Source organism: Lathyrus oleraceus, unplaced genomic scaffold (genome assembly GCF_024323335.1).
Source record: "Lathyrus oleraceus cultivar Zhongwan6 unplaced genomic scaffold, CAAS_Psat_ZW6_1.0 chrUn1103, whole genome shotgun sequence".
NCBI lineage: Eukaryota > Viridiplantae > Streptophyta > Magnoliopsida > Fabales > Fabaceae > Lathyrus > Lathyrus oleraceus.
Window position 1 is genome coordinate 778 of NW_026113494.1, and position 15,462 is coordinate 16,239.

The following is a 15,462-nucleotide window of genomic DNA, read 5'->3' on the forward strand; positions in this document are numbered from 1 at the left end:
GTTTGGTCACATCGTTATAGTTTTTCTTTCAACTACACTCATCATCCATCACGCTGTCTCTTTCAAACATAGTCACGATGTCCTGCATAATGTTAATTTCCGTTTAATTCAATATTGTTTGTTGTTGTCAACTTTAAACTTGTTGGTCGTAGTTCAACTCGATTTTTTTAATTTTAATTAGTTTATTGTATTCTTTATTTTTGGTATTTTTATCTTATTTGATTTAGCTATTCTTAGTTATTTGAACTTTATTTTAGTTATTATCTTCTATTATTTTAATTTTGGTTTGAATTAGCTTAGTTATTTTATTATAACTTTTTAATTTGTTCAAATTATTCTTAAATGAAGATGAAATGAACTGTGCAACTATGTTGTGTTATTATATTAGCTATTGACATTGTCCGTATAAAGTTTGTAATTTATTTTTGAAATATTTTCTTTATTAAGTTGTGAACCTATGATTATGTGTGACATATCTATGAATATTAGTTTATTTAATAAACAGTTCAACTGTATGTTTAACCGGTTGAATTCATTGAACCTTAAACCAGGAATTTCACCGGTTCGATTTTTAAAACATTGATGAACCTATAAAAGTTGGCATTTAATAGGATTTGTCAAATAAAATTTGTATATTCATATGTATGAAACTAATTTATTTGATCAACAAATTATTTGATAAAATATAATGTACAAATTTATTTCAAATTAATATATATTAATTTATTCTATAAGTTAGTCTTATGTTCTTATCCTCTTAATATTAAACACAATAACGTTGAAATAAAAGATAAGATTTCTCATTTGAAATATATTGCCGTGTAGTTAAAATTCCAAAATGGCACAACAAGAAGTAATTAAGGAAATACAATTCATTGATAGAAGAACTTGTTAGGTTTTGTAAAAAATAATTTTAAAAATATTTTTCATAAATAAAAGAATATTTATTAGTAGACAATACATTACTTTTAACAATAATGGGCTTTATGAGTTTAAGAAAAGTTTTTTTATTAAGATAAAAAGTGATTGGATTTTAAACCAATGGTTTAGGCCAAGATATTACATTATGGAAAAATAGTAGAAAAATAAGTTTTAATATATTTTTTTTAATATTTATTAATAAGAATATCAATGATGTTTTTTAACTTTGGAGTATATTTTTTCTCTTATTTTATCAATATTCATATAACAGAGAATAACTTGAGTGTTGCCCAATATTTTTTTATCAAAATAATACTTAAAAGTTAATATTTTTGTTTAAGTTACAAAAAATATAGAAAAATTATTATTCAAATAAGGTAAAAATTATTTATTCTGAATTACTATATATATATATATTTATTTATTTTATATGTTAAATAGAAAATCACTTTAATGCTGATAATATCTTACACATTACTATTTAAAAAGCATGACTATTTTCTATTTGAAATATGTTTCCATCTATTTAAAATTAACAATAATGATATATAGAAAAAAAATCAAATACAATTCCTTTATAGATTGAATCATTAAATTTTTATAAAATAAGTTAAAATTAGTTGTTAAAAAAAAAATCAATTAGTTAAATCTTCCAACAGTGTTTTGTTAGATTTTTGGACAACTTAAAAAGTTTTGTTACTAATTTTTACGGTTGGATATGAAAGACGTTGTAACCACGTAATATAGAAAATATAATAAAAAAAAAAAAAAAAAACAAAAAAACAAAAACAAAAAAAAAAAAAAAACAAAAAAAAAAAAAAAAAACAAAAAAAAAAAAAAAAAAAAAAAAAAAAAAAAATATTTTATAACTATTCACAAAAAAATTATATTTTATTTGTACCATTGGTTGGGGAAGACATTGTAGCCAAAAGATGTAATAAACATATTATATAGACTAATTTCTCTGCATTTGTAGATTAATTTTGGGATCTAAATAAAGCAATTTGGAAAATAAAATTTGACTCTTAAAACATATTGAGAAATAAAATTATCATGTAATCATGTTATTATTTTTATTTTCTTTTTGCTTTTAATTTTTTTTATTTTGAGTTTCGTAACTGTTTAATATTTGTGACAATTTAATAAATGACTAAAAAATGTTTTACTACTAAAAGAGATGTTATTAAAACATATTAAAGTTGACATTTCAATGGCTTTTTTACGCAGGAATTTAATAGGTTATGTCGTATAAAACTTGTATATTGACATGGTGTTTAATTCTGAACAATAATATGTCCCCATCATTATTGGGTATTAATAAAAATTTAAATCTATCCCAAAAATAGTTTAATATTTGAGAAGTTATATAAATAAAATAATATTTGGAAATTCTATGTATTATTCATTGGGTCGATTTAAAAAAAGCATAAAAATAAATTAAAAGATTTAAATTAAAAGATAGAATTTTTAAAATCGGGATAATATCGTATTTCATAATCAAATTATGTCCTTTGGCTCACTTCTTGAAACTATTGTTCTAACTTAATTCCCAAAGTCCTTATAAATAGGCATTTGCAACATGCTTACTTCAACATTAAAAAACAAAATGGCATCCTACAAGACTCTCATTTTAACCATTTTGATCATTTGCATTGCTTCAGGCATGGTTGCCGGTAATAATCTAATTATAAAACTCATTTTTTATTGCTTCATATTCAATGTTATGTTTTTTATTAAAGCATTTGGATGGTAGGATACTATCGAGTATACTAAAAGGAATATGTTTTTGTTTAAGAAAACACAAATCTTATGAACACAATTTTTATATTATTTCTAATGTAATTGAAATGATAGTTTCAGGGGCAAACGGAAAATTATGCTTCGCATCAAATTTTTGTCCAACTGCACCAGAACTATGTGACCATTTTTGTAAAGCATCATTGGGCAAACCAGAAGGTGGCTCGTGTTTAGGGGGTGAATGTTGTTGCAATTTGGAAAGTTTGAATATAAAATAAACATTTTTGTTGTTTCTTTGAATACTTTTATCTACAAACACTCCATCTGAAATTTACATAATTTTTTTTTGAAGTATCAATAATGTAATTTCATTTTAAATATTTAATTTTATAATTTCTACTTATTAATTGGAATAAAAATTTAATAACTTTCAACACTAAACTTATATTAAATTAATGTATTTACAAATTATTTAATTAATAGTTGTTATGGATTTTATAATTATAGTTATAAAAATAATGAAAAATATAACATGAGTAACATATAAAAATAATCTACCATACATAAACTTCACATGACAAAATATTTATATTCCTTTAAAGAAAAAAGTGCGATATTTTGTTTTTATTGAGACTGAGGAAATATAATTAATTTTTTTTTTAATGTATGACATTATTGATATTTTTTTAAATTTATCAAAAACATTGTTATCTAATGACCGTATATTTTAGCAATAGTTAAAAGCTAATATTGGGGTTTAAATTATAATAAAATCTCATCAAATTATTTTATCAAGTGGTTTGGATTATAATAAAATATCTTCAAATTATTTGATCAAATATAGTGAAAATAATATATTTTTAATTAATATATAATTATTTCATTAATAAGTTAAACTGATGTTCTCAATCTCATGTTTAAAAATAATAATTAAAAGCTAATATTGGGGTTTAAATTATAATAAAATCTCATCAAATTATTTTATCAAGTGGTTTGGATTATAATAAAATATCTTCAAATTATTTGATCAAATATAGTGAAAATAATATATTTTTAATTAATATATAATTATTTCATTAATAAGTTAAACTGATGTTCTCAATCTCATGTTATTAAACAGAATGGAACAACACAAAATATTTTAGGAAACACAATTAATGTATAGATTGAATTATTCAAGTTTAATGAAAATAATTTAAATATAAATTGTTAGAGAGTAACTTAATATTTATTACCTAGAAAATACTCCAATTTACATATGTAGTAGATTATTAAATAATTTGTTTTAACTTTCAAGTAGTTTTTATAAGTTATTTTTTACAGATGTGTAGAATTAGAGCAAAACCTATGTGTTGCCAATATTTCTATTAAAATTCTACCTAAAAGCCATTTGTAAATATTTTTATTTTATTCTGTAACATTGATTATGGAAGATATTTTATGAAATAAAAATATTATCCAGATTATATGATCTGCACTTGAAGAAGAATTATGTGTTCTACAGAAAGTAATTTTAAATTTTAAATTTCTTTTAAAAAGAAATCTAGAAAGAGAGTTATAGTATTTTAAAATCAAGAGTTGTGAAAATATTTGACATTATTAATCGTCACTAATAAAAGAGATCTTAATTGAATCTATAAAAGTTGGAGTTTAATAGGATATGTTGTATACAATTTGTATGTTTATATGTATCAAAATAATTTTTTTGAACCAAATGTTTTTAAAAACAAGATCGAACCGGTCGGTTCAATCGGTTGGTCCGGGAACCAGCGATGAATCTGGTTGGGTCAACCTTTTTAAAACCGCTAGTGGGTCAAAACCGGAATAAAATCGCAAAAACTAGATTGAACCGTCCAAAACCATTCGAACCAAATAACCGAAGTTGGTTTTGTTATACCGTCTGGTTCAGAAAAATACATCAAATTGACCATTTTGTAAAAAAACACTTTAAAAATTAATATGTCAATATTAAAACTTAACACGCATTCCCCAATCACAAAAAAGAATTACATTTTTTTACATCCATACAAACTTCTAAGTTTGGTCACATCGTTATAGTTTTTCTTTCAACTACACTCCATCATCATCACGCTGTCTTTTTCAAACATAGTCACAATGTCCTGCATAATGTTAATTTCCATTTAATTCAATATTGTTTGTTGTTGTCAACTTTAACTTGTTTGTCGTAGTTCAACTCGATTTTTTTAATTTAATTTAGTTTATTGTATTCTTTATTTTTGGTATTTTATCTTATTTGATTTAGCTATTCTTAGTTATTTGAACTTTATTTTAGTTATTATCTTCTATTATTTTAATTTTGGTTTGAATTAGCTTAAGTTATTTTATTACAACTTTTTAATTTCTTCAAATTATTCTTAAATGAAGATGAAATGAACTGTGCAACTATGTTGTGTTATTATATATGCTATTGACATTGTCGTATTAAGTTTGTAATTTATTTTTGAAATATTTCTTTTATTAAGTTGTGAACCTATGATTATGTGTGACATATCTATGAATATTAGTTTATTTAATAAACAGTTCAATGTATGTTTAACCGGTTGAATTCATTGAACCTTAAACCAGGAATTTCACGGGTTCGATTTTTAAAACATTGATGAACCTATAAAATTTGGCATTTAATAGGATATGTCACATAAAATTTGTATATTCATATGTATGAAACTATTTTATTTGAGCAACAAATTATTTGATAAAATATAATGTACATAATTTAGTTCAAATTAATATATATTAATTTATTCTATAAGTTAGTCTTATGTTCTTATCCTCTTAATATTAAACACAATAACGTTGAAATAAAAGATAAGATTTCTCATTTGAAATATATTGCCATGTAGTTAAAATTTCCAAAATGGCACAACAAGAAGTAATTAAGGAAATACAATTCATTGATAGAAGAAATCGTTAGGTTTTGTAAAAAATAATTTTAAAAATATTTTTCATAAATAAAAGAATATTTATTAGTAGACAATACATTACTTTTAACAATCATGGGCTTTATGAGTTTAAGAAAAGGTTTTTTATTAAGAACAAAAGTCATTGGATTTTAAACCAATGGTTTAGGCCAAGATATTACATTATGGAAAAATAGTAGAAAAATAAGTTTTAATATATTTTTTTTAATATTTATTAATAAGTATTAGAAGTAATTCATATTTATTAGTTGTACTATTTTCTTAGCCCCTAAGTTTGTTAGAGGGTATTTTAGTATTTTATCCTATTATAGTAACCCTAGTTTTAGCTTATAAATAGGGTGGCAATCATTGTAATTTTTATCATGTTTTGTAGCCGTAATTCTCTTAATAGAATAATTCCATTCATCATTTATTCTACCTTTGCACCAACAATTGGTATCTAGAGCTCCGGTTCAGATTCATTGGGAAACACGGGAAACACGAGTGAACGTGAGGTCTTGTGTGTTTGATTTTGATTCTTAGATTCGTTTGAATCTTGAACAAAATCTGATCAGAATTTTAATTCTGTGGGTTGGGAAACACTGTGTGAGAAATCTGAGTGTACTGTGCAAGGTAGAAAGATGAACGGAAACGGCAACATGAACACCAAACTTCCAGTATTTGACGGTAAAAACTGGAATCGTTGGATGATCCAAATGTGTGTACTGTTCGGTGCTCAAGATGTTCTAGATCTTGTCACTGATGGTTATATTTCGGTAGCAGCAGATGCGACGGATGAACAGAAAAACGCGCAGAAGGAAGTAAGGAAGAAGGATCAGAAAGCATTGTTCTTCATTCATCAATGTGTTGATGTAAATGTGTTTGAGAAGATTGCAGATTCAACGACAACAAAGGCTGCGTGGGACACACTGGTTAGATGTTATGGTGGTGGCGCATCAGTGAAGAAGGTGGAGCTTCAGTCCTTGAGAAAGCAATATGAGAATCTCAACATGAAGAATAATGAGAAAGTTTCTGAATACATCTCTAGAGTGATTCTGATCACTAATGAGATGAAAGCGTGTGGAGAAACTCTTTCTGAAGAAACAATCATGGAGAAGGGATTGAGATCCCTTACCTCTCAATTTGATTACATTGTGGTAGCAATAGAACATTCCAAAGATCTGAGCACCATGAGAATTGAAGAGCTGCAGAGCAGTCTAGAAGCGCAAGAGTTGCGTTTGATTGAGAGAACTTCTGAAAGGGAAGTAGAGCAGCAGGCTCTGAAAGCAACTTCTGATAGGAGGTATCAGAAGCAGTCAGAAGCCAGGAGAAGATCTGATGGTGGTCAGAAGTCAGAAAGCTCAACCTCTGATAGACAAAAGAATGCTCATAAGGGAAAAGAGAAGTATGACAAGAAGAAGATCCAATGTTACTGTTGTAAGAAGTTTGGTCACTTTGCTAGAGACTGTTGGTCAAACAAGGAGAGAAAATCAGAAGAAGCAAATATAGCCAGAAGTTCTGATGACAAATCTGTGCTATTGATGGCATCTGAATCTGATGATATGGATCTGATAGACTGGTGGTATATGGACACTGGCTGTTCAAATCATCTTACTGGAAACAAGAAATGGCTGGTTGACTTTGACTCTGGAAAGAGGACAAAGATCAGATGTGCTGATGACAAATATCTTAATACAGAAGGTATGGGAAATGTCAGAGTGATTCTGAACAATGGGAAAACAGCATTGATTCAGAACGTGTGGTATGTACCTGGCATCAGAAGCAATCTGATGAGTGTGGGACAAATAATTGAGAAAGGTTTTTCAGTTACCATGAAGGACAATCTTCTGAAGCTGTATGACTGCAATCAGAAGTTGATTATGGAGTCAGAACAGGGAAGGAATAGAACATTCAAGGTGAATGTCAGAACTGCAGACTCAGAATGTCTTAGTGCAACAAGTGCTGAGAAGGAGAGTGCGCTGTGGCACAGAAGATTTGGTCATTTGAATTTCAGAAGCTTAAAACATCTGAATTCAAAGAAGTTGGTACATGGAATTCCTGCAATTAAGAAGCCTGAAAAGTCATGCAAAGTTTGCATGGAGGAAAACAACCACGATTGCCATTTGCATCAGAAACTGCTCAAAGAGCAAAACATGCATTGGGAGTTGTACATTCTGATGTGTGTGGTCCATTTCCAGTAGCATCGATTGGAGGGAATAAATACTTTGTGTTATTTGTTAATGAATTCACAAGACTGACATGGGTATCCCTTATTAAGTTTAAACACGAGGTGTTTGATGAATTCAAGAAGTTCAGAATGAAGGCTGAGAATCAGAGTGGTCAGAAGTTGAAGATTCTTAGAACTGACGGTGGAGGTGAGTATAACTCCAAAGAGTTCCAGAAGTTCTGTGAGGAGAATGGAATTGAGCATGAGGTTACTGCTCCTTATACCCCTCAACACAATGGTCTTGCTGAAAGAAGAAACCGCACTTTGCTTGATATGGTGAGAAGCATGCTAAAGGAGAAGAAGCTTCCTCAGAAGCTCTGGGGAGAAGCTGTTGCCACCGCAACGTATGTACTCAACCGATGTCCTACGAAGAAGTTGAAGGAAATAGTTCCAATACAGAAGTGGACTGGAGATAAGCAAAGTGTTAGTCATCTGAAGGTGTTTGGCTCTGTTTGCTATAAACATGTTCCAGAAGCCAGAAGACAGAAGCTGGATGATAGAAGCAAAGTGATGATTCTGATAGGGTACCACAGTACAGGTGCATACAAGCTCTATTGTCCAGAAACTAATAAAATTGAATTCGGCAGAGATGTGATTGTGAAGGAATCAGAAATTTGGAATTGGGATAAGTCTCAATCTGATTCTGATGTTAGAACTTCCGAAGAAAGGTCAGAGTTAAGAATTTCTGAAGTTGGAGTAAACTCTGACGTTGATTCTGATTCTGATAGTGATTCTGACTCTGGAGAAGACTCAGAAGATGAAGTTGACTCTGATGATCCAGACTCTGATGGTAATCCAGATTCTGGTGGCAATTCAGACTCTGGAAATATGCCAGACCCTGAAGATGGTCAAAACTCTAGAGGAAGTCAACTATCTGAAGCTAGAAACTCTGAAGCTCAAGACTCTGAACAAGTTCAGAGACCACAAAGAATCAGAAACATCCCCAAAGATATGCAGAATTTGACATGCTGCAAGACACTGAAGTAGACTCTGAAGGAGAAGTTATTCAGTGTGCCATGTTAGTAGACTCTGAACCCATAAGTATAGAAGAGGCTCTTAAGCAGAAGCTCTGGCTGAAGGCCATGAAAGAAGAACTTGATGCTATAGAAAGAAACAAGACTTGGAAGCTGACAGAACTTCCAAAAGACAAGAAAGCCATCAGCGTCAGATGGGTTTTCAAGCAGAAGTTAAAGCGAGATGGTTCAATTGGCAAACATAAAGCAAGGTTGGTAGCCAGAGGATTTCTACAGAAACCTGGGCTGGATTACTCTGAAGTGTTTGCACCTGTAGCAAGACATGAAACAATCAGAATGGTGATTGCAATAGCTGCTAACAGGAATTGGCCTCTGATGCATTTAGATGTAAAATCTGCATTTCTGAATGGTCCATTAGAAGAAGAAGTTTACGTGTCACAACCTCCTGGATTTGTGAAAAAGAATCAGGAAGGGATGGTGTACAGATTATACAAAGCTCTGTATGGATTGAAACAAGCGCCCAGAGCTTGGAATCAGAAGATTGATTCATTTTTCAAGAAGCAAGGCTTTCAGAAATGTGAGATGGAGTACGGTGTCTATGTTCAGCATACTTTTGAAGGAAATATGACTCTGGTATGTTTATATGTTGATGATATACTGCTGACTGGAAGTTCTGAACAGGAGATAGCCAAGTTCAAGAAAGTTCTGATGAATGAATTCGAAATGACTGATCTAAGCAAAATGACATACTTTCTAGGGATGGAATTCAGATACTCTGAGAAAGGTATTATTTTGCATCAGCTCAAGTATGAATTAGAACTTCTGAAGAGATTTGATCTAAAGAATTGTAAGATTGCTGTCACACCTTCTGATACAAATCAGAAACTGGATTCTGACTCTGATGGAAAGGATGTGGGCGCTACAACCTTCAAACAATTGGTTGGTTCTCTGAGGTATTTGTGCAATACCAGACCTGATATTTGCTATCCAATTGGGATGGTTAGTAGGTTCATGAGTAAACCTAAGTGGTCCCATTATCAAGCTGCTGTCAGGATTCTGAGGTATATCAAGGGAACTCTGAAGTATGGAGTATTATTTCCTTCTGGAAGAAAGGATGAGTCAGAACTTCTGAGTTATTCAATTCTGATTGGTGTGGAGACAGAGTTGACAGAAGAAGTACGTCTGGGTACTTATTCAAATTTCTGGGAGGTCCCATTTCTTGGTGTTCCAAGAAGCAACCTGTTGTGGCGTTGTCAACTTGTGAAGCTGAATACATTGCAGGTGCTGTTACTGCATGCCAAACTGTGTGGATTCTGAATCTATTGCAGGATCTGAAGATTAAAGTAAACAAACCTCTGAAGCTAATGATTGACAACAAGTCTGCAATCAATCTTGCCAGAAACCCAGTGTTGCATGGGAGAAGCAAGCACATTGAGACCAAGTATCATTTTCTGAGACATCAAGTTCAGAGGGGAGTGTTAGAAGTTGTACACTGCAGCACTCAGAAACAGTTGGCAGATGTTCTGACGAAAGCTATCAAGACTGATCAATTTCTCAGATTAAGGGATGGAATTGGTGTTACAAGTTTTGATGGAATATGAATTAAGGGATGGTATTAGAAGTAATTCATATTTATTAGTTGTACTATTTTCTTAGCCCCTAAGTTTGTTAGAGGGTATTTTAGTATTTTATCCTATTATAGTAACCCTAGTTTTAGCTTATAAATAGGGTGGCAATCATTGTAATTTTTATCATGTTTTGTAGCCGTCATTCTCTTAATAGAATAATTCCATTCATCATTTATTCTACCTTTGCACCAACAATAAGAATATCAAATGATGGTTTTTTAACTTTGGAGTATATTTTTTCTCTTATTTTATCAATATTCATATAACAGAGAAAAACTTAAGTGTTGCCCAATATTTTTTTATCAAAATAATACTTAAAAGTTAATATTTTTGTTTACGTTACAGAAAATATAGAAAAATTATTAATCAAATAAGGTAAAAATTATTTATTCTGAATTACTATATAATATATATATATATATATATATATATATATATATATATATATATATATATATAATATATATATATATATATATATAGATTATATATATATATATATATATATATATATATATTATAATTATATTATATATATATATATATTTATATGTTAATAGAAGATCACTTTCGTTCTGATAATATCTTACACATTACTATTTAAAAGCATGACTATTTTCTATTTGAAATATGTTTCCATCTATTTAAATTAACAATAATGATATATAAAAAAAATATCAAATACAATACCTTTATAGATTGAATCATTAAATTTTTATAAAATAAGTTAAAATTAGTTGTTAAAAAATAATTAATTAGTTAAATCTTCCAACAGTGTTTTGTTAGATTTTTGGACAACTTAAAAAGTTTTGTTTCTAATTTTTACGGTTGGATATGAAAGACGTTGTAACCACATAATATAGAAAATATAAATAATATTTTATAACTATTTACAAAAAAATTATATTTTTATTTGTACCATTGGTTAGGGAAGACATTGTAGCCAAAAGATGTAATAAACATATTATATAGACTAAATTCTCTGCATTTGTAGATTAATTATGGGATCTAAATAAAGCAATTTGGAAAATAAAATTTGACTCTTAAAACATATTGAAATAAAATTATCATGTATTTTTATTTTGAGTTTCGTAACTGTTTAATATTTGTGACAAGTTAATAAATGACTAAAAATGTTTTTACTACTAAAAGAGATGTTATTAAACATATTAAAGTTGACATTTCAATGGCTTTTTTACATAGGAATTTAATAGGTTATGTCGTATAAAACTTGTATATTGACATGGTGTTTAATTCTGAACAATATATGTCCCCATCATTATTGGGTATTAATAAAAATTTAAATCCATACAAACTTCTAAGTTTGGTCACATCGTTATAGTTTGGTCACAAAAAGAATTACATTTTTTTACATCCATACAAACTTCTAAGTTGGTCACATCGTTATAGTTTTTCTTTCAACTACACTCCATCATCATCACGCTGTCTTTTTCAAACATAGTCACGATGTCCTGCATAATGTTAATTTCCGTTTAATTCAATATTGTTTGTTGTTGTCAACTTTAACTTGTTTGTCGTAGTTCAACTCGATTTTTTTAATTTAATTTAGTTTATTGTATTCTTTATTTTTGGTATTTTATCTTATTTGATTTAGCTATTCTTAGTTATTTGAACTTTATTTTAGTTATTATCTTCTATTATTTTAATTTTGGTTTGAATTAGCTTAAGTTATTTTATTATAACTTTTAATTTTTGTTCAAATTATTCTTAAATGAAGATTAAATGAACTGTGCAACTCTGTTGTGTTATTATATATGCTATTGACATTGTCGTATTAAGTTTGTAATTTATTTTTGAAATATTTCTTTTATTAAGTTGTGAACCTATGATTATGTGTGACATATCTATGAATATTAGTTTATTTAATAAACAGTTCAACTGTATGTTTAACCGGTTGAATTCATTGAACCTTAAACCAGGAATTTCACGGGTTCGATTTTTAAAACATTGATGAACCTATAAAAGTTGGCATTTAATAGGATATGTCACATAAAATTTGTATATTCATATGTATGAAACTATTTATTTGAGCAACAAATTATCTGATAAAATATAATGTACATAATTTAGTTCAAATTAATATATATTAATTTATTCTATAAGTAAGTCTTATGTTCTTATCCTCTTAATATTAAACACAATAACGTTGAAATAAAAGATAAGATTTCTCATTTGAAATATATTGCCATGTAGTTAAAATTTCCAAAATGGCACAACAAGAAGTAATTAAGGAAATACAATTCATTGATAGAAGAAATCGTTAGGTTTTGTAAAAAATAATTTTAAAAATAATTTTCATAAATAAAAGAATATTTATTAGTAGACAATACATTACTTTTAACAATCATGGACTTTATGAGTTTAAGAAAAAAAAAATTATTAAGAACAAAAGTGATTGGATTTTAAACCAATGGTTTAGGCCAAGATATTACATTATGGAAAATAGTAGAAAAATAAGTTTAATATATTTTTTTTAATATTTATTAATAAGAATATCAAATGATGGTTTTTTAACTTTGGAGTATATTTTTTCTCTTATTTTATCAATATTCATATAACAGAGAGAATAACTTGAGTGTTGCCCAATATTTGTTTATCAAAATAATACTTAAAAGTTATATTTTTTGTTTAAGTTACAGAAAATATAGGAAAATTATTAATCAAATAAGGTAAAAATTATTTATTCTGAATTACTATATATATATATATATATTATATATATAATATATATATAATATATATATATATATATATAATATATTTTTTATTTATTTTATATGTTAAATAGAAGATCACTTTCGTTCTGATAATATCTTACACATTACTATTTAAAAAGCATGACTATTTTATATTTGAAATATGTTTCCATCTATTTAAAATTAACAATAATGATATATAAAAAAAATATCAAATACAATTCCTTTATAGATTGAATCATTAAATTTTTATAAAATAAGTTAAAATTAGTTTTTAAAAAATAATTAATTAGTTAAATCTTCCAACAGTGTTTTGTTAGATTTTTGGACAACTTAAAAAGTTTTGTTTTTAATTTTTACGGTTGGATATGAAAGACGTTGTAACCACATAATATAGAAAATATAAATAATATTTTATAACTATTCACAAAAAAAATTATATTTTTATTTGTACCATTGGTTGGGGAAGACATTGTAGCCAAAAGATGTAATAAACATATTATATAGACTAAATTCTCTGCATTTGTAGATTAATTATGGGATCTAAATAAAGCAATTTGGAAAATAAAATTTGACTCTTAAAACATATTGAGAAATAAAATTATCATGTTTTGTTATTTTGAGTTTCGTAGCTGTTTAATATTTGTGACAATTTAATAAATGACTAAAAAATGTTTTACTACTAAAAGAGATGTTATTAAAACATATTAAAGTTGACATTTCAATGGCTTTTTTACATAGGAATTCAATAGGTTATGTCGTATAAAACTTGTATATTGACATGGTGTTTAATTCTGAACAATAATATGTCCCCATCATTATTGGGTATTAATAAAAATTTAAATCTATCCCAAAAATAGTTTAATATTTGAGAAGTTATATAAATAAAATAATATTTGGAAATTTATGTATTATTCATTGGGTCGATTTAAAAAAAGCATAAAAATAAATTAAAAGATTTAAATTAAAAGATAGAATTTTTAAAATCGGGATAATATCGTATTTCATAATTAAATTATGTCCTTTGGCTCACTTCTTGAAACTATTGTTCTAACTTAATTCCCAAAGTCCTTATAAATAGGCATTTGCAACATGCTTACTTCAACATTAAAAACAAAATGGCATCCTACAAGACTCTCATTTTAACCATTTTGATCATTTGCATTGCTTCAGGCATGGTTGCCGGTAATAATCTAATTATAAAACTCAATTTTTATTGCTTCATATTCATTGTTATGTTTTTATTAAACCATTTGGATGGTAGGATACTATCGAGTATACTAAAAGGAATATGTTTTTGTTTAAGACACAATCTTATGAACACATTTTATATATTATTTCTAATGTAATTGAAATGATAGTTTCAGGAGCAAACGGAAAATTATGCTTCGCATCAAATTTTTGTCCAACTGCATCAGAACAGTGTGACCATTTTTGTAAAGCATCATTGGGCAAACCAAAAGGTGGCTCGTGTTTAGGGGGTGAATGTTGTTGCAATTTGGAAAGTTTGAATATAAAATAAACATTTTCGTTGTTTCTTTGAATACATTTATCTACAAACACTCCATCTGAAATTTACATAATTTTTTTTGAAGTATCAATAATGTAATTTCATTTCAAAACTTTAATTTTATAATTTCTACTTATTAATTGGAATAAAAATTTAATAATTTTCAACACTAAACTTATATTAAATTAATGTATTTACAAATTATTCAATTAATAGTTGTTATGGATTTTATAATTATAGTTATAAAAATAATGAAAAATATAACATGAGTAACTTATAAAAATAATCTACCATACATAAACTTCACATGACAAAATATTTATATTCCTTTAAAGAAAAAAGTGCGGAATTTTGTTTTTATTGAGACTGAGGAAATATAATTAAATTTTTTTTTAATGTATGACATTTTTTATTTTTTAATTTATCAAAAACATTGTTATCTAATGACCGTATATTTTAGCAATAGTTAATAATAAGAAATTCAAATGACATCCGTTGTTTTTGTAAAAATAATAATTAAAAGCTAATATTGGTGTTTAAATTATAATAAAATCTCATCAAATTATTTTATCAAGTGGTTTGGATTATAATAAAATATCTTCAAATTATTTGATCAAATATAGTGAAAATAATATATTTTTAATTAATATATAATTATTTCATTAATAAGTTAGACTGATGTTCTCAATCTCATGTTATTAAACACAATGGAACAACACAAAATATTTTAGGAGACACAATTAATGTATAGATTGAATTATTCAAGTTTAATGAAAATAATTTAAATATAAATTGTTAGAGAGTAACTTAATTTTATTACCTAGAAAATA

The 15,462-nt window shown here is 27.1% G+C and overlaps 1 long non-coding RNA gene across 2 annotated transcripts; it reads left to right on the forward strand.

Moving 5' to 3' along the window:
- The first annotated feature begins 2,478 nt into the window (after positions 1-2,478).
- On the forward strand, positions 2,479-14,668 carry LOC127115113 (uncharacterized). 2 transcript variants are annotated; one of them, XR_007800680.1, is made up of 2 exons: positions 2,479-2,594; positions 14,484-14,668. It is a non-coding gene; the product is annotated as an uncharacterized LOC127115113 (long non-coding RNA). The 2 variants fall into 2 exon arrangements; XR_007800681.1 differs by lacking the exon at positions 2,479-2,594 and adding an exon at positions 14,235-14,307.
- Positions 14,669-15,462: the final 794 nt, after the last annotated feature.